Here is an 18962-nt window from a genome sequence, read left to right on the forward strand (position 1 = left end):
AATTGCTTTTCTATTTAGTTTTCTAGTTCTTAAACACACAGATCTAATAGCTCTTCGCTTACTAAACTCCAGATCCTTCAACTTGGGAACAAAATTAGTTTATTAAGTTTAGAGTTCTTATGAGATCTTTTTAAAATGATTCAAGCTACCCGAGGCAGGCACACACTATGAAACTAAAAGCAACCAGCTGTGAAGAAAGGGATTTTCCAGTCAGATTGAACAGAGTGAAGGAGTGGCTGTTGGCTATTCAGGGACCATAAGTATTAAATGTCTCCACAGTGAAGCAAAACTTGCTCGTAGTTTTCAGTAACATCTTTGAAAAAAATAATAAACTTAATCACTCTTTCTCGCAGTAATGGAAAAGAGAAAAAAGGAACCTTCTTTGATATAGCACTGGACAAAAAAATGTCACTCCAAGTTTTCAACTCAAAGTGTAAGCCTAATGTAAATCCAGCTACTCTGATGAAAAAAGGTTAAAATCCTCAGCTACCCCCAGGAATTCAGTGCTATCCTTCCAAACCTGCCAGTAACTCCAAGGGGCAGGAAGGAAAGGACAGCAGGGAATATGCTCTTCTGCTGACCAAGTTGTTCCGTGTCTGTTTACACCTTGAAGTTTTGTTGACTGTACTGCCAGGACAACCCTGCTGGTTGCTCATACCTGTTGTCAAGCAAAATAAACGGTGGCAGTAAAAGCAGTTTTGTGCCAGCATAACCAAGTCTGGGTATAAAAACAGTTCAGCCTTTCCAGATGTATTTGAAGTGCTGTAAAATATTAATCCCTCTGCTGCTTGCCATGTCCTGGTCATTTAAGTGCTTTGAAGTTCACTACAGGCCCTGTCACTCAGCTTAACTCTTGTGTGAGCAGAGTCAGCAGACTTTGCCTGAAAAGGACACCGGGGCTACGACAGGGAAGGGAAGATGGATGGATTTCTGGGGAGGAGGAAGAACTGTAGGTAGGCAGGCAATGCCCAGCACGGAGAGGAAACAACAGCTTAACCTGTGCACAAAACACGTGCTTGTCTACAACCCTGAGTTGCTCCAGTGTGATCCTCAGCAGCAAAATATCACCTTTCTCTCCAGAACAAGGCAAACATGCCCAGGTGTGTTGTACCTCCAAACGTTTCAGCACAGACCTTTCTCTTGACACACAACTTTGAAATGCTTATTTTAACTGGTGAGTTCTACAGACACACATCTATCAGAATTTTAAAAGCATTCAGAAAAAAAGAAACACATGAAAGCCTGTTTGCAGAGTTAATGCCACTCCTACTTGTTGTGCCCATTAGGCAAAAGTGTTAACTTTCTAAACCACTATCTGACCCCCACATTTGCAAACAGTTGTAACTGAACCTGTCTGACGGTGGAAAGCTCAGGACTCAAGGTTACTACTAGTCAATAGCTCTATACTATCCACATAATCTACATTACATCAGAAAAACTCAGAAAGAGAGTGTCAGACATTTACAAGTATTTTTTTTATTTGTATTAGGAAGTGGTCATTATTAACAAAAAGACTACTAAAAAGATTAAGTAATACTTTCTAATTATTCAGTTTTACAACTAAGAATGTGGAGCTTAAAAACTTTCTGTTCTAAGGGTTTGAGCTATTTATTACCAAGTATAATTCTCAAGCAGTATTGTTGCATTTGCAAAGTAATTAATATTAGAGACTGGCAGAATATGGCTAAAAAGTTTAAGTGTAGGACCTCAAACTATATCACAGTCCAAGTTCTCTAGTTTAAACAAAAGCAAAAAACAATACTCACAATTCAAAGTTTGTGCACATGTATGAAAATGAGGAGGAAAATCTCTACCACCTGCCTGCAATTATGCATTGCTGCCCACAACTGCAACCCATAGTCCCCCACACCTTTCACAACCATTACACCATTCCAGACTGAGGCCATCAACTTACACGTGCTAGTGGACAAAAGAAATGAGGCAGCTGAACCCACCCCCACCTGGTTATCTGCCCCTTACCCAGCAGAGAAAGCAGCAGAGCTGGCTCAATGGCAGGGACAGCCAAACAACCCACTGTGGTTTCAGAATTCCTATTATTTTCAGTTTGCCTAATCTGGTTGGTACATAACAATGACCTGGGCTGAAATGAGCCTGCTTTAGAAGCTGCTTCCTAAGCCATGTGCTCACACCTCCACAGCAGCAGCAGCAGAGAATGGCAGAGAGCAGCCTGTATTTACAGTGTCAACCACCTGATTTCTGTCAACTGTTCTATGTCAGAATCAGTACATAAAGTACATAAGTACTTAAAATACAGTTCATAACCAGAATTTGAAGTTCTCTGTATTAGGAGACAGCTGTCAGAAACCATGATGATCTGCATCATCTTTGCTCTTATGAAATATATGCTTTTTCATAGATACATAGTTCTGGGCTCTTCAGTACTAGAGACAAGGAGCTCCTGGAGTGGGTCTAGTGGAGGGCAACAAAGATGATTAAGGGACTGGAGATTCTCTCTTATGAGGAAAGGTAGAGGCAGCTGGTCCAGATGAGCCTCGAGAAGAGACAAATGAGAGGAGACTTCATCACTGTCTGTCGGTGTCTGAAGGCAGGTGTCAGAGAAGGGACCAGGCTCTGCTTGGGATTGCTGAGCAATAGGACAAGAGGAAAGGGGCAAAAACTGATGTTCTTTCCTATAGAGTGACTGAGCACTGGAACAGATTGACCAGAGAGGTTGTGGAGTCTCCCTCACTGAAGATATTCCAGAACCATCTGGCCACAGTCCCGTGCCATGTGCTCCTGCTTGAGCAGGGAGCTTGAACCAAATGCCCCACTGTGGTCCCTTCCAACCTGGCCCATTCTGGGATTCGGTGAAAATATAACTAACCAAACTGCATTACAATTCCTGAATGCCCCAGGAACCTCATGGTCAGTACAGACCTGCATGAACATCACTAACCCACTTTCAGATTGCTTTCATTTACTTCAGCTCTAAAAGGAACTGTCAACACCCCAAACATCTAAAACAAGAAAATAACTGGAAAAAATACAGTAGGAGTATGATGATGGTAATTTATATGGGAAAAAATCCTTCCCATAAGTTGATCATATACCAATATTAAAATAATAAATCATACTGAAAACAGTATTTCTCCTCCAATTGTGCCTTCATCCAAAACTTTGCATAACCAACATGAATGGAAACATTACCAGAAAGGATGATTGCCCTTCCTAACCTATTTGCCTTCACCCTCCTCTTGCAGAACTGGTGGCATTCAAATAACCTCACCAAGTATTTCCTAGAAACAAGACTTTCTAAGTGAACTTGACAGCTGTGAAGTTAACACCTCCCAATAATCACATTCCACAATGGCAGAATGCAGTCACACACCCAGCACCCCCCATGATGCAGTAAGGTCTCCTTCCTCAACACTCTGTGGTAAGTACACTCATGTAGAAGGTTCATGCTGAAGGATTTGAGCTGAAGCAATCCCAGGTATGAGACATAACATTAATTCCTCTTCTACATAAAATTTTCTGCAGAAAGCACAAGGTGTGGAATGAAGAAGTTGAGAAAGGTACAAGTTGCTCATCAGTGCTGATCTACCCATGGATTATTCACATAATCCAGAAAAGCATTCACTGTCAAAAGGAGCAGAATGACAAGATACTCGCCAAAAACCTCAAGATAAAATGTTTTACCACAAAATGTGACAACACCATACAAAAATAGATCCCTCTCTACACATCAATGTCACTACTTTTGATGCAAAAAGCTATTTTTAAAAAGAAGAGATGCAAAGGAAGAGTTCTAATTTACAAGTAATTTGGTTTATATATAGCTGACTGACTTGCTACAGTGAGACATCTGTCACCATAGTTACTAATTACTACTCTTTAGAATGTCTCTTTTACTTGACTTTTGTCCTCACAGTTCGCAAGAATTTCTGAGTATCAGCCTTCTGCTACAAATTCTGGATGGTTTCAGGACAACTAGAACAATTTCAAATTTATTCTCTTCACAGCTGAATGAAAGTTTGTGCCTTCACATATGCCAGGCTTTAAAACTTCCTCTTGTACAGGAAACACAGAATAGATTAAGGACATGAACAACCTCAGAAAAGGAGATGCAACTCCATTCTGAATATAGACAATGCAGAAAAGTTTCCTACAGAAAAATTCCTCAACTCAGTTCTAATTATATACTATTTTCTTGGGGAAAACAAAGGATATTTAATTTTCAGCCTACATGAAAATTCTCAAGTACTATTTTGATTCCATGTGAAATTCTCATCCCGAAAATGCTGAGAGATTTGATACAGTGCAATCAAGGAAAAGATTCCCAAGAAATGATTACCCACACATCATCCCAAGATACTCAGACTGACTCAATAGAACACTAAAGCAATATAAAAAGAGACTTATTTTGTCTTGCTGCTGTCACAGATGACAATGTCTTACACAACGTACAAACTTGGAAAAAACCTTTCCTGCTCCATATTAAAAAGCTGACTCGTGCCATGGACTCATAAAAACAGTAAAAAGTAGATGAAGAACAGGTTTCTAGAAGGAAATTGAAACTTCTTGCAAAGAAGTTTTCTGCTTTATTTCATTAAGGAAGCGCAGCCTCTTATTACACCAGACATCTCTACAAGCCATTACCAAGTATCACTGTGACACCAGTGATTACTTTGTATAATTTACAACAACTTCTATGTCCACACCAAACACTGACCCTGGGGAAAACACAGGGCCAAGGTGACTTTCTGAGGTCTCACTGAATGCTCCTGTGTCGTGTGTTAATCAATGACGGAAATACACTGCAACCTAATATGGCTTTAAAATAAAGAAATAAAACACCTTAATAGGCCATTACCCAGAAATTCAGGCTTCCTCAGGATAATCACTTCCAAGTGTAAAGTATTGGTGAAATACTCCTCAATCCTGATGCCATTATAGGAATACTTGCCTACAAAATTAGACTGAGAGCTAAACACAATTATTTACTATCATAAATGTAATGAGAGTCTGGCAACATGACACTCTCAAACCCTGCAATAAGGAAAGTAAACACACTCTTGAAGTGTACAAAGTCCCAGAGACTGTGTTTGTAGGACACATGAATGCAGATAAAATAAATAAGCTGTGCAAAGAGCAGGTTCCCATATGGAACCCTAATTTCTTTTCAAATCCATGTTTATAAAGGTTTGAAATGTATCATCACAATTCACTCCAACCTTCAGGAGGCAAAAGCCCCGTAAATACCCAGCACTAGGGAAAACCATTAAGACTGTTCAGAAAACTAAAATTTTTATTCTTAAATTCACAATCAAAAAATAGTTAAATTTGATAATTAACATTCTTGGGCCAACTCAATGAAGTGCAAGACCAAAATAAACTGCGGGTTTGTCTCTGACTACCGCAACGAAAATTATGACATAAAAAGGGAGATTTGTCATGTTTGGATAGAACTTTGCCCTAATTCAAGAGCACAAAGGTAAGGCATAAATCTCTCCTGGTCTTAAATTTTGACTGACCTTATGAAAACCTTGCATAAATAAAAACTAAAATCAAATTTCTGCAACACCTACTAAAGAAACCCACTAAATTGTTTTTGTGGGAGAACACTGAAGAAAAGGCAAAAATGACACAAACTGTAGAAAATAAAGGGAGAAAATGTTTTAAAAATAAGAGGCAATCTTGAAATACTATCAGTATCTGTCAGTAAATACTCAGAAAGAAAAATCCAACGCTAAGATTATCCATTATTTCTGTTTCCTCAAAAATCTTGAGCTAACAAGATACCCAAGTGACTAACAGAAAATTAACTGAAATGGAAATTTTCCATAAGAAAATTGCTCTACTAAACTTCTTTCAGCAACCAATTACATTTTCCATTTGCAAGCAAATTGAAGAAAAACCACAACAGAGGCTGAGATTACCAGATACTCCACCAGGAGAGCAGATCTACTTATATGAAGGAATGAGGCAGCTCGTTAGATTATCAGGAAACTCCAACTCCCAACACAACCCCAGACATTTCGAGGCAGGTGCAGAACTGCAAAAGCTGCTTAACTGTCTTGCTACTCTAAACTAGTTTCTAAATTAGTTAATCATTACATCAGAGCTCCTCTACTCCTGCCAGAGAAGAATCTCCTCTCACGTGTTGACTTTTCAATTGCTTAGAGAATAAAGGGAGAAGTGGCTTTCAAACTTTTCTCATTTCTACTCCTTCCACAGCAGGCACTGTGTGTACCCACTGTCACTAATGCCACACTGCTGCTGGTCTGCAGCAGAGAAAAGCCCCAGTAAGGGCACATTCAGATAAAGAAAAAAAACACATCAGATTTCAGACACATCCAACTGCAATGCAATAGTGGTTTGGTAGTGCCACAATAACACTTCATAAGAACTCTAAAAATATCCTGGAAAATTTAGGAAGAAGTTGTCTCCCTTCCTTTTAACAAGGGACATTCTATCTGAAATGACTTGTCTAATATGACTACATTATTTTTATTTTTTTCAACAAAGATCTGCAGCAGGCTTAGTTAATTCAGCTCTCTTTTGCAAAAAGCAAAGATTTCTTGCTCTCTGACATGATCTGCTCTTGAACTATTTATTAACAGATGACAGGTGTTACAAGGAAAATAATGTCCAGCACATTTCTAAATTACAGTTGAGCGACCATACTGAGCTTAATGTTATGGTAATATAAATTTGAGGCAGCCAACAGAGATGCAGGAGCACAAGCCCTGACTGAAAGGAACTGCCTAAGTACACATGACACTGCACTAATTTTAATCATGTCAAACTAGATATTTTTGTAACAGGTCCAAACCACAAATATTACCCAAATAGAGTATAGTGAGAGTTCACTCCACAGTTCCTCATACTGAAAACAAGGGGTCACCAGAGCAAAATGCTCCTCCCTTGCTTTTCTGAACACTTCTCTGCATCAAGTAAGGACCAAAACTTTTTTTTTTAACACTACATTTAATTTATTTTCATTCTGTGTTTTGAACTCCAGCATTCCACACAGAGAGCAAACGCAATTAACTGGAAACCAAACACCGAAAGAGAAGGGTGCGGCTCCATCCAAAGACGGAAAATTCATTTTCCAGCACAGAGGAGAAATTTGACAATTGGGAGTTTAATATTTGTACTCAAGGCACTGCCAAGCCATACCTCCAACAAAGTGAGAGCGAAAATAGTCTGGGAGGAGGCTGTATTTATTTGCAATGCATTCCAGGGTCAAGATTTTCAATGCAAGTAGTAATTAAATGCTGGTATTTACGAACAAAGGCTGATTTATTCTGGTGCTCATTTGAGATCAGCAATTTTAAAATAAAAAAGGATTATTTTTTTTAAGCTCAAGTTAAATCCACATATGGACATGAGTCTGGCAGCAACGTGAGAGAATGTATGAGCTGGTTTCTGATAGGCAATCTTACAGAATATTAATCAGCCATTTCTTTAGCTGTGTCCTACTGGCTTCAAAACAAAACCAGGGGCAGGTGCTGCAGCCTTCTCACAGGTTCCCAATTCAGAACCACCCCAGAAGAGCCTTCTCACAGGTGCACAACATCAGATAACCCCAGCAGAGAGGAACGGGCAGAGGGCAGGTGGGGCATTCAAGGATATGGTAATTACAGTTTCAAACAGTGACTCACAATTCACGCTCATCTTAGTCCAGGGCAAAAATCACAGACGTGGTGTGTTGGATTCACAGATTGAAAGGGTTGCTAACAGGGCAAAACAGAGTCATCAGGGATGGTACACTGATAACACCTGTGCCCATCAATGTTTTTCTCCAGATAAACTAAAAAAAAACCCCAAAAACCACACACACACACACATGAATAAACAACCAATAATCCAAATATCTTAAGAGCTCTTTGTCAATAAAAAAATACCCAGAACACATCAGTGCCATGACCAATCTGCCTGTGGGCACAAGGAGCCCAGGTCAGGGATTTGCAAAGTCCTGCTGGCATCTCACACCCTTTCGAGCTGAAAAGCCTGAGCCAGTAGTTGTCTATATCTCTGAAAGACATTATCAAACCTTGCAATTTTTTGGCCAAAGTGGGTCATATTTCCCTCTAAAACACAGAAATCATTTTTAAAGTACAAAAGAACCTCTTTCAGCATCAGTGTTCTAGGTTGGCAGTTTAAGAAGAAACAGCCTCCACTATTGTTTTAATCCTTTAAATTGCCATAAGGAAGTTTTCCAAATGGGAGATCCTTTCAGTTATAAAAATCAGAGTTAACTCCATCTATACACAGATTTCAGGTCACACTGTCCAACTGAAAAAATACAAGATAACATTTTTCTTCCCAAGTCAATATACATTTGTAATGGCTACAAACATACACTGCAATTTTTCACCGTTCACCTACTGGAGCAGAGATATTAAGCTGCTGACACTGTGTACACTGACTCACTTGCTTGGTCTTTATACTTCAGGATCATCACCATTCCCCTCTCTCTCTTTTTTTTTTTTTTTTAACCAAGCAGTTAGGATAAGCTTGATAGCTTTTTCTTCCAAATTTAAGTAGCTTCAATTCTGAAAAGCATACGCAAAATTACAGAAAGATGACTAGTCCCCCCTGACTACCAAACTCCATGAATGGAGGGTCATTAGGTGATTTTTCTCATAACTCATTTATAATGCTTTGAATTCGACAGAAAAGTGACAATTGTAGATAAAATGTGATGAAAATATTCTACCTACCAAGAGCCACAAAAGAGCAAATGAATGAAAGTGGCCTGAAGGACGTGAATACTTTTTTTAAATATCCACTCACTTGGAAGTCAAATCCAAATCCCATCAAAAGGTTTCAAGTACCACTATCCCATGCAGAGGCCAAAGGTACATCTCAACCAGCACACCAATAAGGCACCAATGACAATCTCATAACATTATAAGAAAAGTGGTATTATACAATTTACCCATGAATTTTTTTTTTATTTCCACATCAATATTTATGGGTGGTAGTCCCTGCTATGGAATTATACAAACCCATGTTATGTTTTCTTTGTACAGCCCTGGTGTTATTCAGCTGTCACGGAACAAGTGACGCCATTCCACAGAGCAGGGAACACACAGCTACTGTAAAAAACACAACACAGCTCATCACTCGCAAGGAGGAATCCTTGAATGCCTTCCCTGAGCACGGCAATGCCTTTTCCTTTCCCTGAAAGCTGAGCTGCAGCCAGCAGAGGGCCACGCCACGATCCACGCACTGCCCGGGCTGGGGAACGCAAAGCACCGCACGAACAGCAGAGCACAAACTGCAGCTCAAGACTGTTTATGTTATGAAGGAGTTTCTCTAACACTGAAATTTCCATTAATTATAGAACTACACCCAAGTATTCTGTGGGTTGCCTAAACTATTAATTCCATCTTTACCGTCTGGGGCCTCCAACACAAGCTACTTCTGTGCTACAACATCCACATTAACAATTCTCCTACTTCTCAGAGTTTAAAATTAGGTTTCTCAACTTCAATGTTCCTGCTACTGTAATTATGCATGTTACTGAAATACTATCCAGAATAACAAGCATACATAAAAATCAGAATGCCGTCAAAGGCACCATTTAACAGAGAAACTGAACTTTCTAAACAATGGTAAAAAATACATAGCTAGAAACTGGCCATACACTGCAAAAGAACTGGAATTAACATGCAAATCTTTTTCATGTCTAATCAGCATTTAAAAAACTGCTGTGCTGAAAACAGTTAGGCTTTTTCTTTACAAAGACAGTCCTTTGTTGAAATGTATTCTTGACATTTAACATATTAAATTCTGCTATAGTTCATTATCTATGCTCTTAGAAGAACAAAAAACAAAGTCCAGAAACTAAAGCAACTCGGGAGAATGAGTCATTTACTGAAAGAAAAAAAAAAACAACTACCAACAGAAGCACACACACTGGCAACTCAAAGCAAAAACATTTAAAGAATTATTTCAAAATCTACAGTCCAAACAGAACATGGAAGAAAGCTCAGCAAGCTTGTCATTAAAAATGATTACATTTAATAATAGCACTGTGCATTTAATAAAATGCACTGGCACTGGGCATCAAATCAGTCCCATCTACACTGGTCCATCTACTCAATGGAAAAAGAGAATCTATACTGTATATCACCAAAACAGATGAGCCCTCAAATTAAGTCCACATAAGATTCAAACTGCACTCCCAGTACAAACACAGCCTTCCCACAAAAAACATGTTTGCTGTTAAGCAATAAGCTTTGACATACCAAGAGGTTTGTCATCCAAGCTTAAATTTAATACAGCTGTAGACAAGATTACACTTTGATTAAAGAAAAAAATCAGTGAGACTTTTACACTACCTATAATTACTCTACTATTACTATGTAGTTTTAATAAACTTTAATTAGGATTAGATGTTATCCATAGCTTGTTTCAAAGGAAAATAAGTTGGGTCACTGGGAACTGGCAGCATTAAGAGCAACATGGTTAAATACAAATTCAAAAGAAATGCATGTCCCCCATTGCTTCTTTCTTCTAAACCTTTCTGGAAAGCAGTTTTCTTCTGCAGCCAAGTAGTATACTCAGGTCCTAAGCAAATACCAGTCATATCAAACCCAAAAAATTATGCAGGTTGGCAGAATGTTTCATAAGATTATGACAACTTTGCACTATTTCAACCCTGTCATTAAAAAAAAAAAAAAATCCCAAACAAATCTGACACTTTCACTAAGAGAATTTTCTTGTGTTCACCAGAAAAAATGCTTCAAAAGTTTGTCCAGTCGGTCTTAAAACAATTAAGATGTTACTATTATAAGAAAAACAGGACATGAACTTTGTAGATAGATCAGTAACAGCTCTCCTGATTGTTTATAAACAAATTCATGTGTATATCCACTGAAGCTACAAAACCCACTAGAGACAGGAAGCAAGCAAAGGGCAAAGCCCTCTCCCAGGAAAGCCCCTTTCCACGCTGCTCGGGTGAGGAGGCAGGAGTTGGTCTGTTTACCATGGACATGGAGAGCAGTAAGCTAATCCTTCTACTTGGTCTTAAAATTACCTCCTGCCTGACAGGAGCTCCTTGGGGCTGAGAAGAGGCTGTATTTTAGACATTTTCAATGACAGGCTGCAGCAGCTCTCGGAAGGCACCGAACACACAACCTCAGCTTTACAGCCCTTGGCTTTACTGCACAGCACATAACCCGACCACACTGTCAGCATCTCCTATGAAGGTTGTCAGCGAAGTGTCAGGAGTCAGCTCTCTGCTTTCTTCTCTCTGTACTTCAACTGCTTTTCATCCCAACAAGTTCCCTCCTTGGCCCCAGGTCCGTGCTGGAGCAGTAACGTTTCCCAGCACACCCCAGCGCAGGACACAGCTGTTCTGCTCTGCCTCACACCCGCCTGAGAGCTGCACCACAGGACATCTCCAGCTTCCTCCCTGTTTATATGTTCTGGTTTCTTTTGGAATAGGAAAAAAACCACACAGACACAGGGAAGAACTGAGTGTGGACCAGTCCCCTCCCTGCACGCAACTGCAACACGTGCAGAGCACACAAGCGACTGGAAGCAAATCACAATATCCTGTATTATCCTTCAACGTTCAGCAAAGGTACCTTAAACACAAAGGGGTGCTGCATTTCTGAACTTAAACACAATTTCATTATTTAATTCTTGGTAAGTTCTCACAGGACAAACAAAGTGTATTTTTACTACACTTGCTGATTTCAGGGCTTGCTTCTCTGACTCTTAGAATTAGGCCAAGTCAGATAAAACAAACACATTTTCTTACCCAGGGTCCCTCATTTACCTGGTTACATTACACTTTTCACACTTAATTCAGAACTGACAACTTGAGCAGCTTATCCACCTACTGACTGCACAAACTGGATGGACTGACAACTTCCAGACTCAGCAGCTGAATGTCTCCAGATTTCCAATATCATCAACTCAGCCAGTGCCAAGGAGAATTAATCCAAAGCATGACACACTGTCATCAGCCACCACCCAGCAGCGTTCTGCCACGTTTCTCAACCTCAGTGTTTCTTAACAGGCACATCAGGAACGTTGATGTTTTCTTCACTTCCCTTTGAAAGGTTTGGCTTGACAACTGAAGTCTCAGAAACAGTAAACTAGTAAACAAAATTGTGTAAACCACATCAAAAGTTCAGAGTAACAAAAGAGAGAAGAAAAATCCCAAGACAATTCACACAGTTATTATTCTGAAAGAAAAAAGATCAGCATTTCAAGCCAACTAAATTTAAACCTTTATTCCTAACTACTGCATCAACACCTGAGCATTTTGTATAAAAAAATTTACAAAGAAATTCTTAAAATTTCAGAAAGTCCTTCTGGATTTTATCAATCACTCATATGTACAATAACCAATGTGCAAATTATTAATCCAGTTTTCACTTATTACCTTACAAGAAAACTAATAATCATCTGCACAAAGCAAGTCACTCATTATAGCCCATACAAGTTACTTATTCCATAAGTTACAATAGAAGTATTCTTGCACTGGGCCATATGATAGATTGTAACATATTTATTTCTTTGCCAGTCAGACAGCACCAATTACAAAACTTCCCTCAGGAACAGCTGTCCTTTCATTTTTTCATTCCCCTCTTCCTAAAGGTTTACCAACTGTGTGTGATTTACAAACATTTTGCTCAGCAATCCAGAAGGAAGTGTGACCTTGGTGAGTCAATCCATCAGCTGGAACCTCAAACTCACTTAAACTGCAATAGCTTACTGCTTATTTTTTCTCAAATTTATCTGCAGCATAATTTTAACTGAAAATTCAATATGGATTAGAAGGACTCAGTCTCTAAACCATACAAATAAAAAAGCAAATAAAATTTCAAAACCCAAAAAAACTAAACCCCAAAACAAAAAACCCACCAGAACCAGTCACAAACTTGATTCAACCAAATAATTAAATATAGAAAAAACAATTACAATTTTTAAAGAAAACAACTAGAACTTTTTGCATTCTACAGATATAAAGAGTAATCATCATGTCAGTTCAAAGATAAAATCATTCATCTCTGCTCAGTATCAACTCCCATCCAGACTGAATTACTAGATCACTTCATTCAAAGTATGAAACAAACTATTTTAGCTGTGATAGCAAACATATAAAGGACATAAGTATTTCCAAGTTGCTATTTAAAACATAAACAAAAACTACTGAAGGAGATTCCAACATCCAATGCTCTCATTAGCAAGTCACAATCTAACCTCCAAAAAAACCCAAACCTATTTAATAAACAGGTGAAGTGGTAAGCAATAAGCGTCTCAAATATGGCACAGATGGAACATTCCTCACTAGGAACAGTCTCATATAAAGTTTTATATAAAAGAGATAAAACTATTTTTCCTAAAATCTTTCACAGAAGATGACCTATCTTCCAACTGTAAGAGTAGCTCAATAAAACAAAAGAAGTCTGCTCTAGAAATACCTCGTTCACTACAAATGGAGCTCCTTCCAGCTGCCAGCTTTGCACTGCTCACAACAATGGCTTTTCTAAACATGCCCAGAATTTTCTGATAGAACTTAAATTAAGCTGGAAGAAATAAGCATTTCTTAAAACTAAATACTCAAACAGCAGAAGACAGAAAATTGCCAATAAAAAGCTTTGTTACCTTAAGTGATTATTTTAACATTTACAGTCATGTTTCAGCAGTGGAGAACTCTGCTCTTCAGGCACCTGAGCTTAGTGGCACAATTCAGAAAGGAGAAGTAGTAGCAATACACGTTTCCTGTTGGTTTTTTTCTTTTTTTTTTTTTTCCCTTTTAAAAAAAGGGCAACTTGCAGTCTAAAGTGTGTAATCGTGGCTTCAACATGCAGAACATGTTTTCACCTTCTCAATAAGAAAAATAAAGGAAAACTGCATTTCACATTCTGAAGTATCATATTTTCTAACGGTAATATACAAATATTACAAATGAAAGGCAGTTACTACCCAGCAATCCACAAAGAAACACAATACAGAGAGGCACTCGCTGCTACAGAGGCTGTAGGTCCCAGTGGATCAGATAAATCTAACAAGGAACACCCTACTCTGATGTTAGGGTTTATTGTGCTTTTTTGCTGCCTACTCCATTTCACTCTCCAATTAGCTCTTCAATTAGTTCAATTAGATTACCTCCCTAATGCTGGTGAGAGCAGCTTGTTTGAAGTGTTATCACCCACATTTTCAGAAACCTGGAGGTTCGGTGACCTTGGATTTTCCAAAATATATTTTCACTGGACATTGCAGAACAAACTGAGAAGATTTTGTTCCACGTTATTTGCTTCAGTTGTTTTGTCAAGGGAACCAGAGAGCACAAATGCACATGGAAATGGACGGTGACAAAAGTACCTTTTGAATTGGAACAAACATCTGTCAAAGAATAGAACTGAAACCGAAAAGCATGATTTCTCTCTGAATTGCAGCTCTGAGTTTTGTAGCAAAGATTCCATATTCCACCACAGTTTTCATACTGCAATTGCTCATTAGCATTGTGGGAAGACACAAGACGTGCAGCCTTCTTGCTGTGGGACATCTTTAACAGTCCTTCCCAAACATAATATCAACATATCTGAAAAAAAATTTTATAAAGAACAGTCATCTGTGTCTGTTCTCCAGAATTTGAAGTTCTAATACTTAGAAAAAAACAAATGACCCCAGTATTTAAATTATAATGTTCTCAAAACTTGTAAGTTTGGCTTCATACACTATTAGCATAAACAAATATGTTAATTATTATAATTTTGACATTTAAATGATAATACTCTTACTATGCCTCAAGCTTAGTCAGGTATCTAAGTGTTTTACACTTTAAACAAGCTGCATTTAACTGATTTTACCACTTGTGATTATATAAAATAAATATACAAGACATTACTCCCATCATAATTCTTCCTCAAGCAAGGTCATAGAGCTCTTTCTGAAGGCTTGTTTATCAAAGCAGATAAACTTTCTCCTTCTTCTTAAGATGCCAGCAAACAATGCTCACACTTCAAAGGCTGTATTACAAAGGCAAGCTCTACTATACCTCATACTCTTTCAAATGCTCAGAATGCATCTGGGAAATAAGGAGCTCATCTGCACCAGTCTAAGTCCACAGAGCAGGTGCATCAACCAAAAAAAAACCTTGCTAGGATGTCAAGAAGGCCCTCAAACCTGCTCATGGACACCACTGCAAACTGCACTCCTGGGCAGCTGTATGAACAAACACAGTGCACCCGACACCCATCTGATTTGGGGGTAATTTAGTACTGGTGTTCTTCTCTTCTACTGAAATGGGACATTTCAACAAGAATTATTAAAAGTACTGACAGAAATTCTATTGCATTAGAATAATTAATAAATAATACTAGTAACAACTAATTTACTACTGAATGAGTGCAATGAAGTTAGAAACAAGACCATGAAAGGAACAATGATGGGGGAGGAGAAACAAAACAAACAACAACTGGAAGATGCCCCACTCCTGGAAGTGTTCAAGGCCAGGGTGGATGGGGCTCTGAGCAACCTGGAAGGTGTCCCTGCCCATGGCAGGGGGTTGGAACGAGGCAATCTTTAAGGTCCCTTTCAACTCAGGCCATTCAGTGATTCTTTGATCAGCAGCAGGTTGGTCCTGTCCATTCACTGTATCATCTCCAGCTTTATGGAAAGAAAACCCCAGAGCAGGAATTATATGGGTCAAAAAATCAAAACAGCAAAGAATGTTCACAAGTATAAGCAAACACTTACTATTTCTTAAATCCTTCTATTGTGTGAAAAGTTTTGTTCTGGATAAGAAAGTGTCCACTTAGCTTTGCTCACCTGTCTAATAACTGAGGCAATACTTGAAGCAGAACTGTATAACACACCTTGCAGACTTAATTTGAGGCACAACATCAGCAAGCAGATCCAGTCCCTCAAATAATCCTACAAGATTACAGGTACCCTAAAATGAGGTTCAAACCTACATCTACATAAGAGGTCTTAAAGGATATTACAAAGCAATTATTTTTGTAAATCCTTTGGAAATACGAAACAGTAATTATAAAAGAAGATGTGTACAGCAAGTTTAAACTACGAAACACATCAAAGAGAGGATAAGTTACAGATCTCAAAATAAAGAGTAGTCATCAAGAGCCTTTAATATTAGTTTATAAAACTTAGATCATCATCTAAAATTTATCCAGCAAACTTATCCTGGGAACTTTCAACATAAAGCTGTGTGGGAAAAGGACGATGGAAAATGAGCACACTTGCATTTGATAACCAGATCAAAAAAACCCTCTTACCTGCACACCTGGATCCAAAATTGTTCAACTGCAGGCACATTTACAGTGACCTGTAAAGCAGGCAAAATCCCAGAACAGGGTGACCTGAAGAGCCCTCAGGAATGCAATCTGGATGTCCCAGAGTGGCCCAGAGAAAGCAGGACAGCTGTGCTGGTGCAGTGTTTTGCCAAACTAACCCTTCCCAAACCCACTGTTGGAACACGGGGTTAGAGAAGGTCAACTTGCAGCAAAAATGTAGATCTGCAGTGAATTTACCAGGAGGCAATATCCTGCAGTGGGATGGCTGTGCAGTCTGTGCTGGTCTCAGGCACTGAGGCAGCACATGCACGCAGATCCCAAAACAATCCAGGACTTTGGAAAGAAAGGCTGTCCTTGTGGCTGGCCATGCAATGCATTTGTTCAAGTACAAAAAGCTCCAAAACCATACTCCCTTCTGTTTACACAGAAGTTAAAAGTTAGTCAAACACAGCATTACGTACTTTTAACGTTCAAATTAACAGCCAGGTTCATCAACGTAACGAAGGATCAGGATGACGCTGTGGATAAAGAGCATTCCAGAGACTGAGAACACCCACACGCCTTTCCATGTTATAGGTAATGTATTATTAGTATAAATAGCAGCCTATCAGTTCTCCCTTTAATCACAGGGACCAAATCACCAGCCTTCACTGCCACAGACAGTACTTCTGTACCTACCAAAGCTCAACCAGTAGCTTTACCTAATGTCAACCAACTACAGGGACTCCAAAAACAAATATGCCCCCTCTACGACAATTTGTATTCCTGGCTTTCTCTTACAAGTGCTGGAATATGCAGTCTAGGAAAAGTCCTCAAAGAGGAAGATTGAAAAAAATAAATTTCCCCCTTGAGTTCTTAAAAAGGAAGTAGTGGTTGACAGCTACAAGTGAAAGTGTTATATTATTTCCACTCTTATGGAATTAGGGGTGGAACTAGGAACATTCTTATGCCTTTCATTTAGTCCTTCTTTTCCTCCAGAAATTCTTTTAACATGTAGCTGACAGATTTTGATGTAACTTTAGGTTACACTATAAAAGAAGTACTCCAGATATTTCATAATACTCCCTTCTATCTATACATACACACACTGAAAGTTAAAACATAATTTCAGACAAGAGCAACACAGGCTCACCCACCCAGGAAATCTGTCTGACAGTGACCTCAGAAGCTTCTTTGCTGGTAGGGGTTAATTTGCACTCAAAATTCTACCCCAAGTCCAAAAGTAACCTCAAGTGCTCAAACCTGCTGTGGAACAGCAGACTGGACTGGACGACCTCCTGAGGTCCACACCAACCTTGGTTCTTCTGGCAGTTCATCCACATCATGGAACTGGCTGTGCTTGTTCACAGTCCTGTAACTTCCCTCAAAGTAGATACCACCCTAACTACTCAATGACTTAGAAGTTCTGGAATCCACAGAAACAAAAGAAACTTCATTAAACTTATTCCTTGCCCCTTAAAAATATATGTTAATATTGACAGAACCTTAAAAACCCTCTGGCATAGAGCAAGAGGAATCCCTGTAATGATAGCAAGAAAACAACAAGGAGTTGCAATTACCTACAGAGATAAAAGACCTCCAAAAATAATTTGGCTGCAGAATGGATTCTTTCACAATCAGAGATAAAAAGCAAAGCTTTTTTTTTTAAATAAGAAAGTTAAAATTGTGAAGAATTACAAATAATTCATTATGCCTCCTGAAAGCTTTCATATCCTTCAAGCACCTGGAAAGAGCAGGTATAAGTGCAATGCCAGAATAATATCACAAGTAACACTACAGAAACTTATTTGCAATTCTATTGCCCATAAGTTCAGGCAACTGTTACAGCTAACAACAACAAAAAAACAAATAAAAATGAGAGAATGACAGTTAATTGTACCAGGAGTTACTGGGAAAGGTCACCAGAAATTTAAAAGGCAAAAAGGTAGGCAGGCTAAAATCCCAGCTTCGCAAAACCAAGAGATCTGACTTCTGGCTTCTAACCTACACAATTAAGGATTACACTCCAAGAAAAGCAATTAAAAAACCAGAAAGCAAGGCATAATGATCAAACTGCTGGGCTGTGGTTAAACCTCTTACAGAGCATTAAGTTTAAACATAAGGTTTTTCTAAAACTTAGCCTTTGATGCAATATTGTTAATTTTGCTCAACTTCCAGAAAAGGAACAACTTTGGAAAAGGGCCAGGTAAGAGCCAAAACTGCCTATCAGATAAGACTAATGGCATATACAAATAGCAGCAGCCAGTACCAAATGTCCTCAAAAGAACTTGCTGTACAAATATCTGGCCCATAACAGAGCTTTTCATCTCGGATTTGAAACATAAGCATTTCCATTCCTTCCTTTAAAAAGGTTATTACTCAACATAGTTCACAAGCACACACAGCTTTTGCATCTTAAGCTCTTGCATTCATTTTACTTTCATGGAAGAAATATTACACCTGCAATTATGAAAATATACAGCACTAGTAACTTCGTTCTTAGTTTTCTATTCAGTAGTCTCTTAACACAAGAACAGAAGGTCACTTGTCTGCTCTTATAAAGCCTCTATATTATCTGAGACCTTGCATGGTTTCTATATTGAACTTTCTGTCAATAATATTTCCAACACATTTGAATTATTATGTGAAAACTAAAACTGAACAAGGTGTTCCTACTGGGGACAAACTTACTTTAACAGTAGCACAATACTGTCAATATTTTTGTATTTA

The 18962-nt window shown here is 38.6% G+C and overlaps 1 protein-coding gene across 22 annotated transcripts in view; it reads right to left on the reverse strand.

The window, feature by feature from the left end:
* The window catches only part of SLMAP (sarcolemma associated protein), a 76972-nt gene that overhangs the window by 50709 nt on the left and 7301 nt on the right, over positions 1-18962 (reverse strand). Inside the window, exon 1 of one of the 22 annotated variants that reach the window (XM_027884839.1) lies at positions 5901-6032. The exons of the other annotated variants lie outside the window; for them this stretch is intronic. The gene's annotated coding sequence lies outside the window, so the exon portion shown is untranslated. Of the gene's footprint in view, positions 1-5900; positions 6033-18962 lie in introns of those variants that run through there. 22 annotated transcript variants of the gene reach the window in all.

Source organism: Empidonax traillii, unplaced genomic scaffold (genome assembly GCF_003031625.1).
Source record: "Empidonax traillii isolate 1590-97213 ecotype Southwest subspecies unplaced genomic scaffold, ASM303162v1 scaffold155:size2260171, whole genome shotgun sequence".
NCBI classification, from domain to species: Eukaryota; Metazoa; Chordata; class Aves; order Passeriformes; family Tyrannidae; genus Empidonax; species Empidonax traillii.